At 48.0% G+C, this 24,746-nt stretch overlaps 1 protein-coding gene across 4 annotated transcripts in view; it reads right to left on the bottom strand.

Moving 5' to 3' along the window:
* Window positions 1-211: 211 nt before the first annotated feature.
* The window catches only part of FBXW2 (F-box and WD repeat domain containing 2), an 86,142-nt gene continuing 61,607 nt past the window's right edge, over window positions 212-24,746 (bottom strand). For 3 of the 4 annotated variants that reach the window (XR_011381746.1, XR_011381743.1, XR_011381742.1), the window contains 2 exons: window positions 15,099-15,233; window positions 212-12,711 (listed from right to left, as the gene is read on the bottom strand). The gene's annotated coding sequence lies outside the window, so the exon portion shown is untranslated. The remainder of the gene's footprint in view (window positions 12,712-15,098; window positions 15,234-24,746) is intronic. The other variant, XR_011381745.1, reaches the window with a different exon arrangement.

A 24,746-nucleotide genomic window follows, 5' to 3' on the forward strand; every position in this document is an offset into this window, starting at 1 on the left:
CAATTGGAAGCAACAGCCGGAGCCAGGAGCCAGGTGCTTCTTCCCGGTCTACCATGCGGGTACAGGGGCCCAAGGACCTGGACCATCTTCCACTGCTTTCCCAGGCCACAACAGAGAGCCAGATTGGAAGAGGGGCAGCCGGGACTAGAACAAGCACCCACATGGGATGCTGATGCCACAGGCAGAGGATTAACCTGCTGAGCCACGGCACCAGCCCCAAGAAAGTTTTTTCATACAATTTGTTGAACTCTTTACTTAGTATAAAGTTAATCATATGTTGTATAAAGTTAATTGAAAATAGGTCTTAGTAACAAATAAGAATGGGAATGGGGAGGGAGCGGTTGGGGGCGGGGGAGGGCAGGTACAATGAGAAGAATCACTATGTTCCTAAAGCTGTACTTAAGAAATGCATGAGCTTTGTATTCCTTAAATAAAAGGTTTCCTGGGGGTGGGGGGAAAACAAAAAAAAGAAAACAACATAAAACAAAAAACCAGGGCTATCACCCACACTTGAAAGAAGACACAGCCTCCAAGAGGTTAAGTAACTTGCCCAAGATCTGCCCGACGCCAAAGCTCAGGCTCTTGTCTGTGATCACAGTCTACCAACACGGCCACTATGCATTGCATGTAGTAAGATGTGAATCAACTCATACTGAAAGAAAGGATGCACACACACACCCCAAATTTACCCCTCCTGCTAGAGCAGCTTTTAAGGAAAGAGAAAAGGAGACACAATAATACGATAGTCATGGTTTGGCAAAAATAACTTCATCTCCCAGATTCCAGTACTTGGAAAACATGGAAACTTTCCCCCGTCTGATTTCATTGAAATAGTAATGCTGACATGGACTATTTCTAATCCTGCTGGGCCCTGGCCTCCTATCAGATGTGGCTAAATGCAAGGTTTGGCATCTTCTGCAAACAACTATAGGATTATTGGGGCCTCTATTCACAGAGTCTGCCCAGCAAAGGACAGTTACAGACAACTCACAGAAAGGGAAAAACAAATGACTAAGAAACATGAAGTGCTGCAGATGCAACACAAATTACCATAGAGCTGCAAACGGAGAGAATGAATTGCCATTCTTTAACCTTTGTTTGAGCAGAATCAGAGCTTTCAAAACTGGTAATACTTGTTATTGGGGAGGGAATGTCTCTCACTGTTTACAAAAACGCAAAGGGATACAACCTATTTGTGAAGCCTTTGAGAGTTTATACCTTTTGACTCATTATTTCACTTTTAAGAATCCACCCAAGGGGAAAAATATATGTAAATATGTACAAAAGTGTTCATCGGGCCAGTGCTATGGCGCAGCAGGTTAACACCCTGGCCTGAAGCGCTGGCATCCCCTAAGGGTGCCGATTCAAGACCCAGCTGCTCCACTTCCAATCCAGCTCTCTCTATGGCCTGGGAAAGCAGTAGAAGATGGCTCAAATCCTTGGGCCCCTTCCCCCTGTGGGAGACCCGGAAGAAGCTCCTGGCTCCTGGCTTTGGATCGGCACAGCTCTGGCCATTGCGGCCAGCTGGGGAGTGAACCATCGGATGGAAGACCTCTCTCTCTCTCTGCCTCTCCTCCCTCTGCGTAACTCTGAATTTCAAATAAATAAATAAATAAATAAATCTTTAAAAAAATTTAAAAAGTGTACATCAGAATGTTATATATAATAATGAAAACTAGAAAAATCAATACAGATAACAATAAGGGATTGGTTTAAGTTCTTTGTGCTCTATAAAATCTCTACATTGCAATATTATTCCTCTATTTAAAAAATGATATGCAGAAAGAAAATTTTTGTTATAAAACATTTTGAAAAAGTAGTTTATGGAGCCGGCGCCGTGGCACAGTAGGTTAATCCTCCACCTGCAGTGCCGGCATCCCATATGGGCACCGGTTCTAGTCCAGCTGCTCCACTTCCAGTCCAGCTCTCTGCTATGGCCTGAGAAAGCAACTGAGGATGGCCCAAGTTCTTGGGCCCCTGCACCCACATGGGAGACCTGGAAGAAGGTCCTGGCTCCTGGTTTCGGATTAGCACAGCTCCGACCTTAGTGGCCATTTTGGGGGTGAACCAATGGAAGGAAGACCTTTCTCTCTGTCTCTCCCTCTCACTGTCTGTAACTCTCTCAAATAAAACAAACAAAATCTTTAAAAAAAAAGTAGTTTATAAGACTTTGCTATGTGATCATAGTGTTGTAAAATGATAATACGTGCACAGAATTAAAGATCAAAAGGAAAGGGCCAGCGCTGTGGTACAGTAGGTTAATCTTCCGCCCGTGGCGCCGGCATCCCATATGGGTGCTGGTTATAGTCCCGGCTGCTCCTCTTCAAACCAGCTCTCTGCTATGGCCTGGAAAAGCAGTACAATATGGCCCAAGTGCTTGGGCCCCTGCGCCCGCATGGGAGACCAGGTGGAAGCACCTGACTCCTGGCTTCAGATCGGCGTAGCTTCGGCCGTAGCGGCCATTTGGGAGGCTGAACCAATGGAAGGAAGACCTTTCTCTCTGTCTCTCTCTCTCACTGTCTAATACTGCCTGTCAAAAAAAAAAAAAAAAAAAAAGGAAAAACACCAAAGCATTAACATTCTTTGTCTCTGAGTGACTACATTATGAGTATTGAAAATGTTTTCTGCTTCATATTTTTCTGCATTTTTCAAATTTTTTAAATAACAAGTAAGCATTGCTCTCAAAATCAGTAATAACCAACAACGGAACTTCTTTGGACCTAGAGATATGTCTACCAACCACATCCTTGACCTACTCCCATGGCTCCTGGCTCCTGTCTTCTTACAACGAAGGGAAGAAAGAAATTGTAAATCCACAGTCGTTGCAAAGCACTGTCCCCAAATGACAAAGCTAAATGTTCAAACCTTGTTTCAAAGTCCCTCTGATGCTAAAATAAGCCCAGAAAAGCATTTGCTGCAGTTCTTGGAGCTCTATTGAAGGACGTCATTCGCAGTGGGCACCAAGTCAAACCCTGGCTCGTCATCAATGTTGGCTGCAAAGCAAAGATTTTGAACCATCTGAGGGAGGAATAAGGTCCGAGCTTCATGAATACCTCTTCCCCTTAGTTTGCTGTAATTGTCATACGGGGGTTACTGACAGGTGCATAGCCTGCAGAGTTTTCCCAGCCCTTCTCTCATTTGAGCTCCGCAACCCTGGAGGGAAGGTAGGAGTAACTGTAGTAGTTGTTTTAATCATATCAACGGTCACCAACATTTACCGAGCACTTCGATTGTAAACATGTCACATACATTGTCAATTTTAAACTTAGACAGTGAACTAGCAGTGATGATCCCCACTTTATAGGCCAGTATATTGTCACTCAAAATAGTCCAATGCCTTGCCCAAGGTCACCACGCCAATAAATGGAATAACTGGGATCTGTAGGCATTTATTTAGACCTCGTGCCCAGAGTGATTTCCACAACTGCTCACTGTAACTTCCTCAACTTTGCTTGCTTTTTTATTGCTATCATTTTTAGGAAAGACAGTGGTTTAACAATAAAGAGTGCTGGGTTCTATCCTGATCTTTCTAGCTGTGTAACCTTGGATAATTTACTTTAACTCTGTGTGTCAATTTCTTCCTCTTGTGGATAGATCTTAACATCTATGTCCCAGGGCTCAAGGTTAAACAAAACAATGTACACAGAGTGCTGCTCCCAAGGCTGGAGTAAACACTCAAAGGACATTGACACATACCTGATTTTCTTAAGCTGTCTTCTCATAGAAAGAGTTAAGGCTCGCGGGGCAGGGGTACAATGTCCTTGAGAGCTTCTAGGTGCCAGAGGAGCAATACTTCTCACGTCCATGACCTCAGCTCCCTTGAAGAGGCTCCTCCATTGGAGTGTGTACCTATCAGAGGGCAGCATTGAGGGCCAAGAGGGTGCTTGGCAGGAGTGGGCACTTGACTCCTCTTTCTCCCTCAGGGGCCCCTGAGAAACCCCTAGGCCTTTAGAACTAAGATGCCCTTTGTTGAACTATTTTGAAGTCGCCGTATTGATTTCATGCTGACTTCTGAAGGTGGGGTGACAGGGAAACCCAGTTTTACAAGAGCACATGATTCCTGAAAAGGCTGCAAGGAGATCAGAGCTAGAAGGAGACACAGGCATCAGCTCCTCCAAACCTGTCCTTGTACAGATGGTAAACCAAGAGCCACAGGAAGAAAGCATTTTGACAAGAGCTCATCCTGCAAATGTTGACAGAGCCAGGGTCAGAGCCACCATCAGACCCAAATCATTCCTTACCGAGAAGGTGGCTGAGGGCCAGCAAGAGGCCTAAATCTACTGGCTGGACACCCATGGGCCTTTGTACATTCAGACATCTGGCCCCGGGCTCTCTTTTATGTCACCAGCTTCCCTCCCCAGGAACTTTCCTCCCAGAATCACGGAAATGGTGCCCTGCTGCCGGCTTCCAATCAATGGCCAAGACAGATTTTTAAAATAATGACAAGTCATCAGGGTCTGCTCTCAGGCAGCCGTGGGGGCCTTGGGAATGAAAGAAATCTTCCAAATTAGGCCATGTTGGTGTATGGGAACTAGCAGCATCTTGCTCATTCCAGCAGGCCCAAATTAGAACAGCCAATGAAGAGGGTCCTGGGAGATCAGGCCTCCTCGTGGGCCCGTGCATCTGAGTCCCTGTCTCAATCACTACACTGTTCTTAGGATCATCGGGTGTTTGCTGGCAGCGGGCAGTGCCCCAAGTGCAGTCAGGAATTTGGCATCGGGTGTAATCCTTAGCCGTGTGCTGGCAGCACTACTTCTTTAAGAGGCGGGAACACTGGGATCTCTGCCACCTGGTCCCCTGTTGGGGAACTAGCCTGTGAATCAGCCAAGCCAGGTTCCCAGCCCAGACTACTATCAGGTAGAAAAAGCCGGTGGGCCACTTCCAGTTGTGTTACTGAAGCATATATAAGCATATATTACCTGATCTCCCTGCTGTCTTGCTAGGAGTCATTCATTCAGCAAAAATGTATTAAGCACCAATTTAGGGCTATCCTGATGAATAAGACAACAAAAAGAGGGATTGTGTGCCCAGTGCTTACAATATGAGGTTATTTCAAAAAGTTTGTGGGCAAATGAAATTAAAAGACAAATTTACTTTGGTACAAAAACATTTGAGGGGCCGGCGCGGTGGCGCACTAGGTTAATCTTCCACCTATGGTGCCGGCATCCCATATGGGCGCCGGGTTCTAGACCCGGTTGCCCCTCTTCCAGTCCAGCTCTCTGCTGTGGCCCAAGAGGGCAGTGGAGGATGGCCCAAGTGCTTGGGCCCTGCACCCGCATGGGAGAGCAGGAAGAAGCTCCTGGCTCCTGGCTTTGGATCGGCGTAGCTCCGGCCACTGCAGCCATTTGGGGAGTGAACCAACAAGGAAGACCTTTCTCTCTGTCTCTCTCTCTCATTGTCTGTAACTCTACCTGTCAAAAAAAAAAAAAAAAAAAAAAAACTTTTGAAGTCTATGCATGGCTTTTTCATGATACACATTTTCTGGGAACTTTTTTGAAGATTTCCCATATAACAAGTAAGATCATCACCTTACCAACAGAGTATGATAAATGCCACAAGGGTGATTAGAAAGGGTGTTGTAATATTACCTTAGGGTGGGCAGGGAGGTCTGGGTATTCAGCCAAAACCAAAAGAAGGAGCCAGCTCTGGAAAACCAGAAGGAATAGTAAGTACAACTTTGAGGTAGGAAAGGCCCAGGAAGGAGGGAACAGGTGATGCACAAGAAGTGAAGGAGGCAGTGTAAGATAAGAAGACTAGAGCTTTTTTGTTTGCTTTATATTGTAAGTTATCTATTCATTTTATTTGAAAGGGAGAGAGAGAAGGAGGGAAAGAGAGGGAGACAGAGAGAGATCTTTTCATCCAATGGTTCACTCACTAAATGCCTACAACAGCCAGTCCTCTGGGCCAGGCTGAAACCAGGGGCTCAGAACTCAGTCCAGGTCTCCAGTGTGGGTGGCAGGGACCTAAGTACTTGAGCCATCGTCTGCTGCCTCCCAGGATGTGCATTAGCAGGATTCGAAATGAACACTGCAGAGTGCTTTAACTGCTCTGCCAAACGCCTGCCCCAGAGGATTGGGTTTTATTCTGAGAGCAATAGGAAGTCAGCAGAGAGTGTCGGGCAAGAGGACGAAGTGGACCACAGGGCAGCAGGACAGAAGCACAGCGAGCAGTGAGAAGGCTGACTTGCCCTGGTCTAGGGGCAGATGCAAGATCTGCTTTAACAGTGGGATTGCTGAGATCTGCTATTGGATTAGTTCATTCATTCATCGATTCAACACACATCAACTAAGCACCTATAGCCTTCTGATTCTATGGCTGGTGTTGGGGTAAATGTGGAATGAGGATCACAGTCTACTCAGGGAAACAGATCAGAATAGGGAAATGCAATGCATTTAAGTAAGTGCGTGGGGAGCAGGCATCTGGTGCAGTGATTAAGTCACCACTTGGGACGTCTACATCCCATAGCAGAGTGCCTGGCTTGTGTCCTGGCAACTCCGCTTTTGATTGAGCATCCTGCTAATGAGCACCCTGGTAAGCAGCAGATGATAGCCCAAGTACTTGGGTGCCTGCCACCCACACTGGAGACCTGGATTGAGTTCTGAGCTCCTGGCTTCAGCCTGACCCAGAGGATCAGCTGTTGCGGGATCTGGAGAGTGACTCAGCATATGGAAGTCTTCTCTCTCTCTCTCTCTCTTTCTCTGTGTGTCTGCCCTTCAAATAAATAATAACAATAACTAATACATACAGTAAATGTTAGAGAACATCTAACTCTGCTGAGGGGAAAGGACCAAAGTTGTCTTCCTAGCACAGGGGAGCCAGAGCTGAGTCTCGAAAGAAGAACAGGAATAATGAAGAGAAGGCCTTTTGGGGGTCCTGGAACAGAACTCTGAGATAATAGCACAGTAGCAATCTAGTAGCATGGCTAATACCTGGTAAAGCCTAACAATGTGCTAGGTACTCATGGGCACCATCACTGAATCCCATGAGACAGGAACTATTATCACCTCCACTTTACAAATAAGAAAACAGAGGCACAGTTAGGCTCCACTACATGACTTGCCCAGGGTCACCCCACTCACAATGGCAGAGCCGGGCTCATGCAGCTTGGCCGTGAAGGCCACGGTTAACTCGCTCACCATGCTGAAGGGCCAGCCTGCGGGACAGCAGGCGAGCAGGCGCTGACGATAGCATGGAAGGTGTAGGGTATGGGAAAGAAGGAAGTTGATGTGGCCAGTGCAGGGCACCGGGTGGAAAGAGAAATGACATGAGGAGGGCATTTTGCAAACTGTTAAGTACTGTCCTGTTATTATTAAATAACTGCCTTTTCCCTCTGTGAGATACCAAGGTTTTCTCAGCAGCATCTCTGGATTATGGTCTGGATTGTGGCTTCCTGGGGGCCTGCTGGACAAAGGCAATCTGGGAAAGGATGGGCTGCGGTGACCCTGACCCTGGGAAGCAGCAGGCTTGGGCTCCAGTCCTAGCTCTGCCCCTGATGCAAGGCATGGTTCTGCATGAGTCCCTGCCGCAGCCTGGTCTGCAGCTTCCCTGCATCTAGGATGGAAGGAAGGAGGAAGGGGGGCTCCCAGGCCTTCCCAGCCTTCACATTCTGGTGGTGTTCTGCTTCTCTAGACCAGGTGGTGACCTAAATGTCTGCCTGGGACCTCTCACCAAAGCAAAATGCCACCCTGGATAAGAGTGGCGCCTTCCAGGAGGGAGGACTCACACAGGATGGGAAGCCTATGGCCCATGTCCCCCAAGGCCACAGGTGTCCAGGCCAAACAGCTTCTTTCCTGTCCCTGCCAGGACACGGGTTTCAAGGCCCTAGTCCAGGGAGTGACAGCATTCTCCACCCTGCTTCTAAGGATGCAGCCAGAAGACACAGATGTGGTTTATATCCTGGGTGGTCCCATGCGAGTTTTCTTAAGATTTATCTTATTTATTTGAAAGGCAGAGTTATATATATATAGAGAGAGACAGAGAGAGAAGTCTTCCAGCGTACTCCTCAAATGGCTGCAATGGCTGGGACTGGGCTAGCCAAAGCCAGGAGCCAGGAGCTTCTTCTGAATCTCCCACATGGGTGCAGGGGCCCAAGCACTTGGGCCATCTTCCACTGTCTTCCCATGTGCATTAGAAGGGAGTTATACTGGAAGTGGAGCAGCCAGGACTTGAACCGGTGCCCATAGGGATGCCGGCACTGTAGCAGCGGCTTAACCTGCTGTGCCGCAAGGCCTGCCCCTGGTTAGTTTGGACAAAATCCTCAAGGTTTTCTCACTTATCCTGTTCCAGGATCCATCTTGTACAATTATTTTTAGATCCACCCCGTGGAATAAAAAGTGTCTGTCACTTCCTGTTCTGGGTTTAGGACCCCAGGGTGGCCTGCTCTGAGCTGCCACAAACACGGAGGTCTTTGGTATGTTACCCAAAGAGTCCCCACACTGCCAAAGGCAGATTTTCTCTCTGGTCCTTTGGATGAGCAGACCAGTCAGGGGCGCTGGTGAGGCAGCCTCTGGACTAGAATCAGCCCATCTTTCTCATGATGGACAATCTCGGGGCCCTGGCGACTGACAGATCACACACTTCCGTCGTCTGCCCGGCAAGAGCTGTGAATAAACACGGACGCTCTGTGAAGGCGTAAGCCACTGATGACAGAGGTCAGAGGTCTTGGTTCTTTTCCAGGCTGTCAACCAAGAAAAATGACCTGCTGAAGAGCTGGGGTCCGGGCACGAGTCCTGGCCATGAGCAGGATTCTTTTTGCTGTCCAAGATTCACTAGAAGAATCCTAGAATGTTCAAGTCAGAAGAGAACCTAAGCATTTAAGAGCTAATCCAAGCACTCTCAATCTTCCAGAAAAGAAGGAAAGGATGTATTTAAGCTTCCATGATAACTTGGCCGGGAACTCCTTTTTGTTTCTGGTGCCACATTCCAGATTCAGATGATTGGCTTTCCGCACTGAGCAAACAGCAGGTGGGCGGATGTGGTCACCAGCCAGCCAGCGCACTGGCACTGTGGGTCACCGAGCTTCACCCACAGCACACCATGAACAGCTTAGCCCAGCCTGCCACTCTCTCCTCCCTGGAGGTCCTACAGTCCACAGAGTGGCTCAGAGATAAACCAGCTCTTGGGGTGGGCAATTGGCACAGCAGTTAAGAAGCCACTTGGGATGCCTGTGCATCATACTGGAGTGCCTGGTTCGAGTCCTGGCTTCTGCTTCCTGTGAATGTGCAACCTGGGAGGCAGCAGTGGTGGCTCAAGTATTTGGGTTCTTGCCACCCATGTGGGAAGCTAGAATGGAGTTCCAGGCTCCTGGCCTCGGTCTGGCCCAGCCCTGGCTGCTGAGGGCATTTGAGAAGTGAACCAGAAGATGGAAAATCTCTTTCTGTCTCTGCCTTTCAAACAAAGTGAAAATACAGAGAGAGAGGGAGAGAGAGAGAGAGAGAGAGAGAGAGAGAGAGACTGACTTCTCTAAGCCAAGCTCCTAAGATGGGAGATGAAATGGCCTAGGGAGACCATCCCCCCTTTTAGCCTAGTTCCCTCCGTGATGAAGCATCCCCAGCTCTGTGCAGGGACACAGTACCAGAGCTCAGTGAGATCAGTGAGCTGCAGATTGGTGAGCAGGCCACACGGGGCAGAGGGAAGCAGGTGGGTCATGGGACACAGGGCAGGAGTGCAGCTGCCCTCACCCTGTCTCTGGTCAGCTCTGTCCAGAAGTTATTTATTTACTGGAAAGGCAGAGTTACAGAGAGGCAGAGGCAGGGACAGGTCTTCCATCCACTGGTTCACCCCACAAATGGCCACAACAGCTGAAGCTGGGCTGATCCAAAGCCAGGAGTTTGGAGCTTCTTCTGGGTCTCCCATGTGGGTGCAGGGGTCCAAAGACTTGGGCCATCTTACACTGCTTTCTCAGGCACATTAACAGAGAGCTGGATTGGAAGTAGAGCAGCCGGGATTCGAACCAGCATCCATATGGAATGCTGGCACTGCAGGCAGCAGCTTTACCTACTATGCCACAGCGCTGGCCCTGGTTCTTTTTCTATTGAACTAAAGTCTGTCTCTATGAACTTCTGCCCACTGGGTCCAACTTCACTTCCTGGAGTCCCACAGATCCAACACGTTCATTCCTTCTGAAGACTTGGGAGGAGGTATCCCAGATCACACACCCCACAAGGGAAGCTGTTATAGGGCAGAAATCCTGATCAGCAGCCCAGCCCAGCCCAGCCCAGTCCTGCCTGGCTCTCTCTCTTGCCAAGCTGAAATATACACAAGGGTGCCTCTGAAAGTGCATGGGAGACATGCATCCAGAAAAAACCACGCATAGCAGTTCAAAAGTTTTTGCATCAAAATAAACTTTGTTTTTCATCCTATTTTTCCATGCACTTTTTGAAATACCTTCCTGTGTCCCACTTAGGAGGAAAATGATGAAGCTGAATCAAGAAACACGAGGGCCCCTGGGAATCTTTGTCTGGAAGCCCCCCGTGAGTGCCGGCATCACTCTCAGCTCTGAGCAAAGAGCAGACAGCCTCTGCCGCCATCCCAGGGGAGGTAAGGTTCTGATTACCGAGAGGGACACTATCTGGATATACAAGATATTTCAGGAAATAGCACTAAGCATAAAACAAAGGCTGACAGTGAGATAGAAAACAAGTAGGGGGCAGGTGGTTGACACAGAAGTGAAGTTACTGTTTCGGGATGCTAGCAGAGGACCTGGGTTCGAGTCCTGGCTTCACTCCCCAGTCCAGCTTCCTGCTGCTGCTCACCCTGGGTGGGGTTGGGGAGACAGCTGGTGATGGCTCAAGTATTTGGGATCCCTGCCACTCATGCGGGAGACCCAGACTGAGTTCTGGGATCCTGACTTTGGCCTCGCCAAGCCTCAGCTATTGTGGGCATTTGCAGAATGAACCAGTGGATGGGAGGTCACACTCTGCCTTGCTCTTTCTCTGTCTCTTTGCCTTTCACATAAATGAGATAAATAAACAACAATTTTAAACACAAAGGCTCAGGCAGCATGTCACGTTCAGTGGAGTGGCTGGGAAGACCTTTCACAGGAGGTGCTCACTGCGCCAGAGCCAGGAGGCCGGCGTGGGGCAATCCAGGGACGGAGTGGTGAATGCAAACTCTGAGACAGGAATGAGCTTGGAAGAGAAAAGCCCAGCTGTGCAGGGTACCGCAAGCGAGGGGCGGCAGGAAAGGAGATAAAGCCTCTGATTGGAGGCTCTGGCCTGAGCAGAAGATGGATCATGCTGACGGTTCCACTTCCCAAGTGCCAGAGCCCCAGCACAGCAGAAATTACAGCACCGCTGTGCTGAGAACTGTGAGGGCCGGGTGCTCACATGTGTGCGGCTGGGCAGGGGTCCCTGGGACAACGCCGCTGGAACCTGCAGCTCAGATCCAAAGGGAAGCATCCATCCCAGACTTCTGTCCAGGCCAAACAGCCGCAGAGGACTTGTCTGCAGCTCCCTGTCAAAGAGTCTCAAAGGACAGAGGCAACCCAAGAAGGAAGCCGAGGTGTCAGGATTCTGGGTGCAACACAGAAGGGGCTCCTTGCCTTGCTCTTAGGGTCTTCATGGGAGCTCACCACCTTCTTCCCCAATCAGGCCAGCTCTCAGCGTCAAAAATAACTCACCCCGGGATAAAACAGCCCTCTCCTGGGAGTCTGTACTGTATCAAGAATCAAAGTCCTGAGCTGAGGGAGTACAGATAAAATTGTTGGGGGCAGGTGTTGTGGGGCAGCAGGTTAAGCCACTACTTGGAACATCTGCATCCCATATTGGAGTGCCTAGGACCAAACCCCAGCTGCTCCACTTCCAATCCAATTTTCTGCTTCTGCTCAGGTGCTTGGGTCCCTGCCACCCACATAGGAGACCCTGATGGCTTTCGCCTGGCCCAACCCTGGCACCCTGGCTGTTGTAGGCATTTGGATTTGGAGAATGAACCAGTAAATGGAATATTTCTTTCTCTCTCTCTTTCTCTCTCTCAAATTCTTTCTCTCTCTCTCCCTTTAAAATAAATAAAATAAGTAGCCAGCACTGGCAGTAGGCCTGGCCTGAAGCGCCAGCATCCCGTATGGGCGCTGGTTTGAGTTCTGGCTGCTCCACTTCCAATCCAGCTCTCTGCTATGGCCTGGGAAAGCAGTAGAAGATGGCCTACGTTCTTGGGCCCCTGCACCTGCATGGGAAACCCAGAAGAAGCTCCTGGCTCCTGGCTTCAGATAGACACAGCTCGATTCCATCGGATGGAAGACCTCTCTCTCTCTCTCTCTGCCTCTCTTCTCTGTGAAACTCTTTCAAATAAAATAAGTAGGTCTTTTTAAAAAATGAAATAAATGAATAGACTTTTTTTAAAAAAGATTTATTTATTTATTTATTTATTTATTTATTTATTTATTTGAAAGGCAGCACTACAGAGAGGCAGAGGCAGAGAGGAGGGGGGTGTCTTCCATCCGATGATTCATTTCCCAGATGGCTGCAACAGTTGGGGCTGTGCCAATCCGAAGCCAGGAGCCAGGAGCTTCTTCCAGGTCTCCCACATGGGTGAGGGGTGCAAGGACTTGAGCCATCTTCTACTGCTTTCCCAGGCCATAGCAGAGAGCTGGATCGGAAGTGGAGCAGCTGAGACTTGAACTGGCATCCATATGGGATGCCAGCACTGCAGGTGGAGGCTTTACTCGCTACGCCACAGCACCAGACCCCGTGAATAGACTTTCCAATCAATCACCTTTAAAAATAAAATTGTGTGATTTCAGATTTTTAGGTTAAATGCCTGTGTTCCACATCAGAACACCCAGGTTCATTATCTAGCTTCGGCTCCTGACTCCAGGTTTGTGCTCATGCAGACCCTGGGAGGCAGTGGTAATGGCTCAAGTAATTGGATTCTTGCCACTCAGGTGGAGACCTGGATTGAGTTCCCAGCTCTTGCTTTGATCCTGGCCCAGGCCTGGCCACTGAGCATTTAGGGGGTGAACCAGCAAATAGGCTGTGTCTCTCTCATAGATAGATAGATAGATAGATAGATAGATAGATAGATAGATAGATAAATGTGTGTAGTCAGTATTCTGCCACTCCGGTTGGGCAGGCACCTGCTGGATCAGCAGTTTGATGCAGGGCCCTCGTTGGTGTGGGGCTCCCTCCCCCATCTCTGCTGCCTTGCTAAGGTGAAACACTCATTCCTGCCCGGCACAGGGCATTTGACTCTTGGAAACTCATGGGAGCTTCTGGAGCGCTCCGAGCACTGTTAACTGCCTCTGCACAATTCCTGCCAAGGTGGCTGAGGCAGGGGTGGGGTAGCCCTGAGTAAACTGACAGTCAGAGGACACATATCAGTTGAGAATGTTCCCATGGAAAACAAAGTCCAGCCCCTTCCAGCAAGTGCTGCCTGGCTTAGCCAAGAGTGCCCTGTCATCTCATTGGCACTGCTTCTGTATTTCTCAGCAGACCAGAGTCTGCGAGCACGGACAGTCTCTGGGAGCAGGTTTGTTGTTGCTGTTGTTTGTTTATCTTTCTCCAGGATACTCTGACCTTATGTAGCAAGAGCAAGAAAACCCAGTTCCATCCTTAGGTTCCCCCAGCCCACATCTAGTGATTTGTCCTAAGGATATGCTGCACAGACTGGAAGATTGTTTTAATAAAGCTTGATAGTATCATATACAATAGCATAAAGTGGGAATTCTCCAGGTGCCAAATGACCAGAGAAATAAACAGACTCTAGCCCATCCCTTTGGAGGACTTACTAGGACAAGCTTGGAAATGACAAACACGGTGAGGGGTAGGGGTTGGGGGAGGGGCATGGCGGCACTGTGGCTTAGTGGGTAAAACGACCGCCTGCAATGCCAGCATCCCATATGGGCGCCAGCTCAAGACCAGGCTGCTCCATTTCTGATCTGGCTCTCTGCTATAGCCTGAGAAAGCAGTAAAAGATGGCCCAAGTGCTTGGGCCCTTGCTACCCACGTTAGAGACCAGGAAGAAGCTCCTGGCTCCTGGCTTCGGACTGGCCCAGGTCTGGCCGTTGCAGCCACTTGGGGAGTGAACCAGTGAATGGAAGATTGCTCTATCCCTCTCTTTCTCTCTCTGTAACTCTGCCTTTCACATAAAACAAATCTTAAAAAAAAAAAAAAAAAAAAAAAAAAAAAAAAAAAAAAACCAAGAATTAAGGGGCCAGTGCTGTGGCCTGGGAAAGCAATAGAAGATGGCCCAAGTACTTGGTCCCCTGCACCCACACGGGAGACCTGGAAGAAGATCCTGGCTCCTGGATTCGGATCCGCTCAGCTCCGGCCGTTGTGGCCAACTGAGGAGTGAGCCAGCAGATGGAAGACCTCTCTCTCTCTCTCTCTCTCTCTCTCTCTCACTGTTTGTAACTCTACCTCTCAAATAAATAAATAAAATATTTTTAAAAGCCCAGAATGTACTTTAAAAAAACAAAAAAAGAGCTAAATAAAGCCCCTGTTCATTTTGCTTTTCTGTGTTTAAATAATGTAAATAAAATAATTTATATGAAAATTCTAGTTTTTAAATATTTAATACATTCAAATATTTTATAATTATTATTTTAAAATTTTTAATTTTTAATTTAAATTATTTTTAAATATTTTAAAATTAGGGGCTGGCGTTATGGCACAGTGGGTAAAGCCAACACCTGTGGTGCCAGCATCCCATATGGGCACGGGTTGGGGTGTTGGCTGCTCCATTTATGATCCATCTCCCTGCTAATGCACCTGGGAAAGAAATGAAAGATGGCCCAAGTGGTTGGGCCCTGCATCCACGTGCAGGAGCTCCTGGATCCTGGCTTTGGATTGGTGCAGCTATAGCCATTGTGGCCATTTGGGGAGTGAATCATCGGATGGAAGATTTTTCTCTCTGTCTCTCCTGCTTTCTCTCTCTAACTCTTTCAAATAAATAAATAAATATTTTTAAATGTTTTGATTAAATATTAGGCATTAATATTTAAACAACACAAAATTGTTATTCACCTTCTTCAAAAGATAATTTTGGGGTGGATATTTAGACTAGTGGTAAAGCCATCAGTTTGGACACCCACATTCCATACCAGAGAGCCTGTGTTTGTGCCCCAGCTCTGCCCTTGATTCCAGCTTCCTGCTAATACATACCTGGGAGCCAGCAGGTAATGGCTCAAGGAGCTGGATCCTTGCCACACACATGAGACTCAGAACGAGTTCCAGGCTCCCAGTTTCAGCCAGGTCCAGCCTCAGCTGTTACAAACTGAACCAGCCCTCTCTCTCTCTCTCTCTCTCTCTCTCTGAAATAAAAAACAGATATTTTAATTAATTTTTAAAACATAATGAGTTCTTTTAACAACTGCTCATTATGCCATCCTGTGTCAGGTGACCAGCATGGAGAACTGATGGTCTGTTGAATGGAATTCAGGGATGTGGAATAGACGTGGGAGTCTAGCCTTGACCAGGACCCCACCTCCCCATGGATACCCCAAGAGTTAGGTTCTAAAACAGCACACGCTCCCGCCCAAAGGATGGGAGATCACTTTCCCAGGCAGGATTTGTCCTGGACCAGGAAAAAAAAATCCATCTTGCCCAAATGACCGGTCCTCCTACAACACTGTTCTGCCCTCCACCAGACTACCAGCTCTATGGATTCCCAGCTGCAAACAACAAACATCTACTATGAGTAATTACCGCTGCTATCATCACTAGTGGTGATGGTGGATGCAGGGCTGTGCTAAGCTTAGAGGTAAGAGCTTTATATTCATTATCTCTTTTTAACCATAACCTCAAAAAGGAGAGATTTACTCCCTGTTAAAGATGAGATAATTTGGGGCTGGCGCTGTGGCTCTGGGTAAAGCTGCCTCCTGCAGCACCGGCATCCCATATGGGTACCGGTTTGAGTATCAGCTGCTCCACTTCTGATCCAGCTCCCTGCTATTGCGCCTGGGAAAGCAGTACAGGAGACCCAGAAGAAGCTCCTGGCTCCTGGCTTAGGAGTGGCCCAGGTTTGGCCGTTGCAGCCACTTGAGGAATGAACCAGCAAATGGAAGATTTCTCTGTCTCTGTCTCTGTCTCTCTCTCTCTCTTTCTAACTGCCTTTCAAATAAATAAATAAATCTTAAAAAAAAAAAAAAGAAGTAATTGAGGCTAAGAACAGTTGAGAAACTTGCCCCACGGCCACGGATGTAGTAAGTGGTAGAGACAGTTTCAAAACAAGAGCTGACTGCTAAGCTTGAGGGCTCACCCTCAAATGAGTCCTTCATGGGGGCGAACCCTCAAGGCTTCCAGATGGGGGCCTCCATCCTTCGAGGGTCTCCTCTGGCCTTAATGCATCAGGGCAATTTCCAAAGAGCAGGCTGGAGTCAGCTGCTGTCACTCACAGCCATATGGCCTTGAAAGTGGCATTCCCAGCAGCTCACAGGAACTGGGAGCCAAGGCAGCTCCCAAGCAGAAATGCTCTCAGGCCTCCGGAAACATCTGGAAGTCCTCAAGGAGGCAAGACCTGCCCCTTTATCACCTCTCCAGGGGAGATAGCAGGCCTGCCCCAAAGGCAGGGTAAGGACAAACATACCACTTCACTTTTCCAGATAGGTCCCTGCAAACACAAAGACTCACTCCTATTAAGCTTTGAGGATTGGCCGTGTGTGCACAGACCCCATCCTGGGCAGTGGGGTCGCAGTCCAGGAATCAGAGCCCCCGTGTGCCTTGTAGGGCTTGCAGGGTGAAGGCAAGGAGAATGACAAACAGCATTTGCAATCGAAGGTGACTGGTGCAAGGACAGGGATGTGACGCAACAGGGAGAGGATGAACTTTGGAGTCGGAAGGGCCTGTTTCTTCATGTCCTGGTTGTGTGACTGCACAAATGTCCTAACCTCTCCGGGTTGTTTCCTCATCTGGAAGAAGTGTCATGTGCTTTGCTTGCATAATTACCATGAGAATTAAAAGTACATCAATACTTAGAACTGCCTGGCACGCAGGGGGAGCTCACTAACTGAGTACTAGTATTAATAGTACAAGTATGTTTGTAAAGGCTCTAGTTGGGGCATGTGTAACTGCTGTTATCAAGGAAAAACAATAGAAGGGACCTATGAGCTGGGTTTTGACAGGTGAGTAGGAGTTTGTTGACAGCTGGTGGGCGGGAAGGGTTTCCTAGTTAGAAACAACAACAAGGACAGCTTTGCGAGGGACAGTGGAATGTTCAGGCAACTTGAGGAGACCAATCAGAAGCCACTGAGACATTCTCATCAAGCTAGAAGGGCCTTATCTGGGGCAGGATGACTCTCTGAAGTCCACTTTCATCTGTCCTCTAAAGGACCATAAACAACGTCTCAGTGTGACTTCATAAACCAACATTCTTGTAAGCAATGCTCCCTGCTGCACAGCAGCCTCCACGCCTCTGATAATCCCCATGGAACAAACGAAGCTGAGAATTAGACTCCAAGCACCCAAGCCACTCACTCACCTTCTCTAGACTTAGACAGGCTTGAGTTGGATTCCTGTCCTGGCTGTCTGACCTTGGAAACTCACTAACGTCTCTGATCTGTCAGTTTTATTACCTGAAAAATGGGAATCATTATGTTGGTATGTTACATAGAAATCAACGCCCACTATCAGTGTCTGGCACATGGCAGGTGCTCTCCCCGGAGAAGGGAAAGGAAGTGCTGTCCTGCCAGAACGTACTGCGGAGTGAGAGCAGATCTGACCTACATCCTGGGGAAGCCTCAGAATATCAGCCACAAAAGACTGAAAAACGACTTCCACCAAAATGGCATCTTGTAGATATTATTCTGCACTTTGCTTTTTCCAATGAATGCCTCTTTCTTTCTTATTGACATAATTCATATATAATTAAGTTGACCCTAAAACTGAGTGGTTTTTAGTACATTCACAAGGTTGTGCAAACCATTATGCTACCTAATTCCAGAACAATCTCCTCATCCCAAAAAGAAACCCTGTACTCATTTGCAATAATCACTCTCCATTCCCTTCTCCTTCCAGTCTCTCCACCAATAACTACTTATTTTCCTTTTCTGCAGGTTTGCAAACTCTAGACATTTCATTTAAATGGATTCATATTATCTGTGGCCTTCTATGTCTAACTTCATTTACTTGGCACAATGTTTCCAACATTCAAATAGCTTGTACTGTAACTTCTTTCCTCTTTATGGCTGAATAGTAATCCATTGTATAGATATTCCACATTTTAAAATGTGTTCATCAGTTGGTGGACAATGGGTTGTGTCCTTTGGGGGCTATTATGAATAAACTTAATTCTTTTTAACATTTACATTTTGGTGATTTGATGTTGCATATTTTATTTTATTTATTTTTTTATTTTATTTTATTTATTTGAAAGGCAGAGTCACAGAGAGGCAGAAGCAGAGAGAGAAGGGCGGGGGGTCTTCTATCCGCTGGTTCACTCCCCAGATGGCTGCAACAGCCAGAGCTGCGCTGATCCAAAGCCAGGAGCCAGGAGCTTCTTCCGGGTCTCCCATGTGGGTGCTGGGGCCCAAGGACCTGGGCCATCTACCACTTTCCCAGGCCATAGCAGAGAGCTGGAACTCAACCTGGCACCCATATGAGATGCTGGCACTGCAGACAGTGGCTTTATTCACTATGCCATGATTGCGACCCCAGCATATTTAAGCACTTCCTTCTAAAGCATAGTTCTGGTCTTCCTCTAATATAAAAAAAAATAAGTTGTCACAACATTCACCTAGTCTTCCATAAGAGGTGGTAAAAACTTACCCCATTTCCTGAGGAAATGACCCAACAGAAGCAATAAGTTTTATTGACAAAGATATTATTTGCAGCAATTTTGACAGTAACACAAAATTGGGTACAACTTAACCAGTCCATAATTGGGAGCTATTTAGATAAAATGTATTGTTTGAGGAAATAGCGTGCAGTTAATTCTTAATAATTAGGAAGGCCATATAGCGATAAGTAAATTGCTAAAGATCTTAACCCAACTCATCTAAATGTAAAAGGGCATCACAAGCCCATGCTGGTTCTCACAGCAATCTGAGATGGGGCCGGAGGCACCTGCTGGGCTCAAGTCTTGTCAACTGCATCACCAAGATGAACAGAAGCCAGGGGGCCTTGCTGAGGCTGGGGGTCACGGCCAACCTGCCAGGACCTCCCGCACATGCTGTGAGAGGACCCACACAGAGTAAGGAAGACTTCTTCTAAGTGACAAGTGGCAGCTGAAGTCACAGTGTTGGCTTTGTTCATTTGTTTTTAAAGATTTATGGGGGCCAGTGCTGTGGCACAGCTGGTTAAAGCCCCAGCCTGCAGCACCTGCATCCCATAAGGCCACCAATGTAAGTCCCAGCTGCTCCATTTCCAATTCAGCTCCCTGCTAGTGTGCCTGGGAAAGCAGTGGAGGATGGCCCAAGTCCTTGGGCCCCTGTGCAAAGTGGGAGACCAGAGGAAGCTCCTGGCTTCGAATCTGCTCAGCTCCAGCTGTTGTGGCCATTTGGGGAGTGAACCAGCAGATGAAGACCTCTCTCTCTCTCTCTCACTCTCTCTCTCTCCCTGTCTCTCTACCTCTCTCTGTAACTCTTTCAAATAAATAAAATACATCTTTTAAAAAAAAGATTTTTACATTTGAAAGGCAGAGTTACAGACAGAAAGAAAGACAGAGATCTTCCATCTACTGACTCACTCCCCAAATGGCCACAACAGCCAGGGCTAGGCCAGGTTGAAGCTAGGAGCCTAGAACTCCATCCAGGTCTCCCTCATGGGTGCAGGGGCCCAAGCACTTGAGCCATCTTCCACTGCTTTCTCAGGTGTGTTCACAGCGAGCTCGATGGGAAGTGGAGCGGCCAGAACTCTCACAGGGGCTCCTATGGGATGCCGGTGTCACATGTGGAAGCTTAACCTGTTGTGCTGCTTCCTTAGACTTTGGACATCCCAACTCCTTAGGTGCTCAGAGGGTGGCTCGTACTGGTCTGTATAGTAGAAATGACAGTCATGGACCCAAGATCATCGTGATGGCTGTGGAATCAGTTGTTCGTGAAGGTAACAGGTGACCTGTTGTGACAGGCACCTCCAAAAGTCTGTGTGCCATGCTGGAGCCCCTCTCCAGCATTCAGAATCTGGGACAAGGCCGACTTCTCAGAGCATTACCTGACGTTGTACTTTCCATACAAATGTCTTTGTCAAAAGTCCACTTCTAGGGCTGGCATTGTGGTGCAGCAGGTTAAGCCACCATCTGCAATGCTGACATCCCATGTGAGTGCTGGTTCCAGTCCTGGATGGTCCACTTCTGATCCAGCTCCCTGCTAATATGCCTGAGAAAGCAGCAGCAGATGGCCCAAGTGCTTGTGCCCCTGCCACCCACATGGGAGACCCAGATGGAGATTCAGGCTCCTGGCTTCAGCCTGGCCCAGCCCTGACCATCACAGCCATTTGGGGAATGAAACGGCAGGTGGAAGTTCTCTCTCTCTCTCTCTCTAACTCTTTCTTTCAAATAAATAAATTTTAAAATAAAAATAAAAAGTGTGTTTCCTACCACAATCATGTTGACTATAATCACTGCCATTAAAAGGACACAATGTAGCAAAACCCAACTGTGAACACATAGCCTTCAAAGTATCGATATGAGAAATTCAGTCTCAACAGAGCACGTTGGTTGTGACATGGGATAGGCAAGCAGCTAGTTAGGTCTGTGGAGCCAGAAATCACTAATCACTTGCCACCCAAGAACCCTCCTACCTGTCAATCAAAATTCCTGCCTCCCATGATGTATCTGGTGCGTCACGGACCAGGGCACATACAAGATTTTAAAAAGATGGAAGATTGGGGCTGTTGCTGTGGTGTAGTGGGTTGAGCCTCCACCTGTAGCATCAACATTCCATAAGGGTGCCAGTCCAAGTCCTGGTTGTTCCACTTCTGATCCGGGTCCCTGCTAATGGCCTGGGAGAGCAATGGAGGAAGCAAAAGTGCTTGGGCCCCTGTACCCACATGGGAAACCCAGAGGAAGCTCCTGGCTCCTGGCTCCTGGCTCCTGGCTTTGGATCAGCCCAGCTCCAGTTGCAGCCATTTGGGAAGTGAGTGAATCAGTGGATGAAAGACCTCTCTCTCTCTTTCTCCCTCTGTCTGTTAAAAAAAAGGGGGGGGGGGTGAGGGAGTGCTTTCTTTCCTCCCTGGACCTCCGAAGATCTTCCACTCTCCCCACCTCTTATTCTCAGACAGATCTTCCTAATCACAGGTTTTCCTTTGCTCCCACATTTATGGACAACTCTTTGGCCCACTCATGCTGTGTATTTCTCCTTTTAAGGCAGCTGACACTCACTATCAAATAAACTTTATACCTGTTTGCACATGATCCCAGTCTCCACTTAGTATTTCTATCTCTGTGGAAGATAAGAACCTGACCTAAAATATAATAAATCCAGGGCCAGCTCTGTGGCATAGCAGGTAAAGCCGCCGCCTGCAGTGCCCGCATCCCACATGGGCGCTGGTTCTAGTCCTGGCTGCTCCACTTCTGATCCAGCTCTCTGCTATGGCCTGGGAAAGCAGTAGAAGATGGCCCAAGTCCTTGAGCCTCTGCAGCCACATGGGAAACCCGAAAGAAGCTCCTGGCTTCGGATTGGCACAGCTCTGGCCGTTGCCGCCAATTGGAAAGTGAACCAGCAGATAGAAGACCTCTCTCTCTCTCTCTCTCTCTTTCTCTCTCTCCCCCTCTCTTTCTCTTTGCCTTTCTCTATGTAACTCTGACTTTCAAATAAATCCTTTAAAAAAATAATAAATCCATTGCTCACAACCTAAGGCAGGTTATTTTTTAGTATGATTCTGGTCATGACACTTGTATTGTGATTGTGTATTTTGTATCAACTGTCACTTAAATTGTATTTATTTCAAAATTTTAAAAATATACTCATTTAATTTTTGTTGAGTTTACAGGAAGGAATATAAAAGAATATTTTGGAACATGCATGGTGGCTTCCAAGCGCTCTTCTACAAGCCTCCAATCAACTCCACAGAGTGAAATGGTCTCTAAAGTGTCCCCACTCTTAGGGAGAAGTTTGAGGCTGTACTAGTTAAGATCACAGTTATGCTACTCTGACAAAGACAGCCCAAAACACAGTGTCTCCAACATGACCAAACTTCATTTCTCTCTCACCAACCACAGCCAGGCTACTGAAGTGATGCTGCTGTGAACAGGTGCAGTCAACCTGTTGCTCTGCCACCCCCGAGGGTGTCGTCATTTGCTTCACCAAAGCTGGGTTGCTACTCCTGGGAAAGGGGAAAGAGCCAACATACAAGATAAGGAGCTCGGCCGGCGCCACGGCTCACTAGGCTAATCCTCCACCTAGCGGCGCCGGCACACCGGGTTCTAGCCCCAGTCAGGGCGCCAGATTCTGTCCCGGTTGCCACTCTTCCAGGCCAGCTCTCTGCTGTGGCCCGGGAGTGCAGTGGAGGATGGCCCAAGTGCTTGGGCCCTGCACCCCATGGGAGACCAGGAGAAGCACCTGGCTCCTGCCTTTGGATCAGCACGGTACGCACGCTGGCTGCGGCGGCCATTGGAGGGTGAACCAACGGCAAAAGGAAGACCTTTCTCTCTGTCTCTCTCTCACACTGTCCACTCTGCCTGTCAAAAAAATAAAAAAGATAAGGAGTTTATGTTTGGAGATGTCCCAGAAAATGTGCACATCACTCCCTTGTGCATCCTGTCACTCCCCACTCAATCACAAGGCTATGCCCAGCTGCACAGCAAGCTAGGAAATAGAGCTTTCAGCTGGGCTCAGTCAGGGGAGAAGGAAAGGTCTGAGGAAAGAAGTAGTCACCTGTGACAATGAATTTTTTTAATTAAAAAAAAAAAAGAAAAAAAAGATAACTGGGCAGGCATTGTGGTACAGCAAGTTAAGCCACCACTTGGGATGCCCGCACCCCATATCCAAGTGCCTGGGACCAAGTTGCACCTCCATTTCCAATCCAGCTTCCTGCCAATGTATACCCTGGGAGGTAGCAGATGGTGGCTCAAGTAATTAGGTTTCTGCCACTCATGGGAAAGACTTGGATTGAGGGCCTGACTCCTGGCTTTAGCCTGGCCTGTCCCCAGCCATTGCAGGCATTTGCAGGTTCTCTCTGCCTCGCAAATAAATAAATAAGCTTTTACAAGGCTAATCATCACAGCCTTCTTCAAAACACTAAAAAATGGAACCAACAGGAATGTCCAACAACAGAGAATGTTAAAGTCAAGTATGACCCACCCATCGTATGATGGACTGCTGCACAGGCACCAGAATCACACTCCTGATAAACATTGATATGAAAATTTTGATTACCTAAATGTGAAAAGCACATTGCAAAAACAATATATACAGTTTAATTCCAATTTTTGTGGTAAAAATTATCCAACGATATGGGGCAGCATTGCAGCACGGTGCGTTAAGTTGCCTCCTATGATGTCAGCACCGGGCACTGGTTTGTGTCCCAGCTGCTCCACTTCTGATCCGGCTCCCCGCTAATATGCTTGGTAAAGTGCTTGGGCCCCTGCCACCCATGTGAGAGACCCAGCTCAAGCTCTTGGCTCCTGGCTTTCGCCTGGCTCACCCCTGACTGTTGTAGCCTTTTGGGGAGTGAACAAGTAGATGGAAGATCTCTCTTTCTCCCTTTCTCTAATTCTGCCTTTCAAGTAAATAAATATATCCTTTTTTTAAAAAAAAGATCTTTGATATTTGAAAGGCAGAGTATACAGAGAAAGAGGGAAAGAGAGAGAGAAGCCAGGAGCTTCTCTCACATCTCCCACATGGGTACAGGGGCCCAAGAACTTGAACCATCTTCCACTGCTTTCCCAGGCACATTAGAAGAAAGCTGGATCAGGAGTGGCACAACCAAGTCTCAAACCGATGCCTATATGGGAAGCCAGTGTCACAGGCAACAGCTTTACCAGCTACATCACATGCCAGCCCCAATAAATAGACCTTTTTGGAGCCGGCGCCGTGGCTCAATAGGCTAATCCTCCACCTTGCGGCGCCGGCACACCGGGTTCTAGTCCCGGTTGGGGCGCCGGATTCTGTCCCGGTTGCCCCTCTTCCAGGCCAGCTCTCTGCTATGGCCAGGGAGTGCAGTGGAGGATGGCCCAGGTGCTTGGGCCCTGCACCCCATGGGAGACCAGGAAAAGCACCTGGATCCTGGCTCCTGCCTTCGGATCAGCACGGTGCGCCGGCTGCAGCGGCGGCCATTGGAGGGTGAACCAAGGGCAAAGGAAGACCTTTCTCTCTCTGTCTCTCTCTCTCACTGTCCACTCTGCCTGTCAAAAAATTAAAAAAAAAAAAATAAATAAATAAATAAATAGACCTTTTTGAAAGTTATTCTTAAAGGACCAGAAGAACATTCACCAAAGTGTTAATAGTGATTCTTCAGTGAGTGACACTGCTAGTGATTTTTACTTTCTCCTTTATTCTTTCCAGAACTTTTTAGTTTCATTGTAAAGACATGTATGATTTTTTTTTTATTTTTTATTTTTTGACAGGCAGAGTGGACAGTGAGAGAGAGAGACAGAGAGAGAAAGGTCTTCCTTTGCCATTGGTTCACCCCACAATGGCCGCTGTGGCGGGTGTGCTGCAGCCAGTGCACCGCGCTGATCCGAAGCCAGGAGCCAGGTGCTTCTCCTGGTCTCCCATGGGGTGCAGGGCCCAAGCACTTGGGCCATCCTCCATTGCACTCCCTGGCCACAGCAGAGAGCTGGACAGGAAGAGGAGCAACCGGGACAGAATCCGGCACTCCTACTGGGACTAGAACCCCGTGTGCCAGCGCCGCAGGCGGAGGACTAGCCTATTGAGC

This window comes from Oryctolagus cuniculus, chromosome 1, assembly GCF_964237555.1.
Source record: "Oryctolagus cuniculus chromosome 1, mOryCun1.1, whole genome shotgun sequence".
Lineage (NCBI taxonomy): Eukaryota > Metazoa > Chordata > Mammalia > Lagomorpha > Leporidae > Oryctolagus > Oryctolagus cuniculus.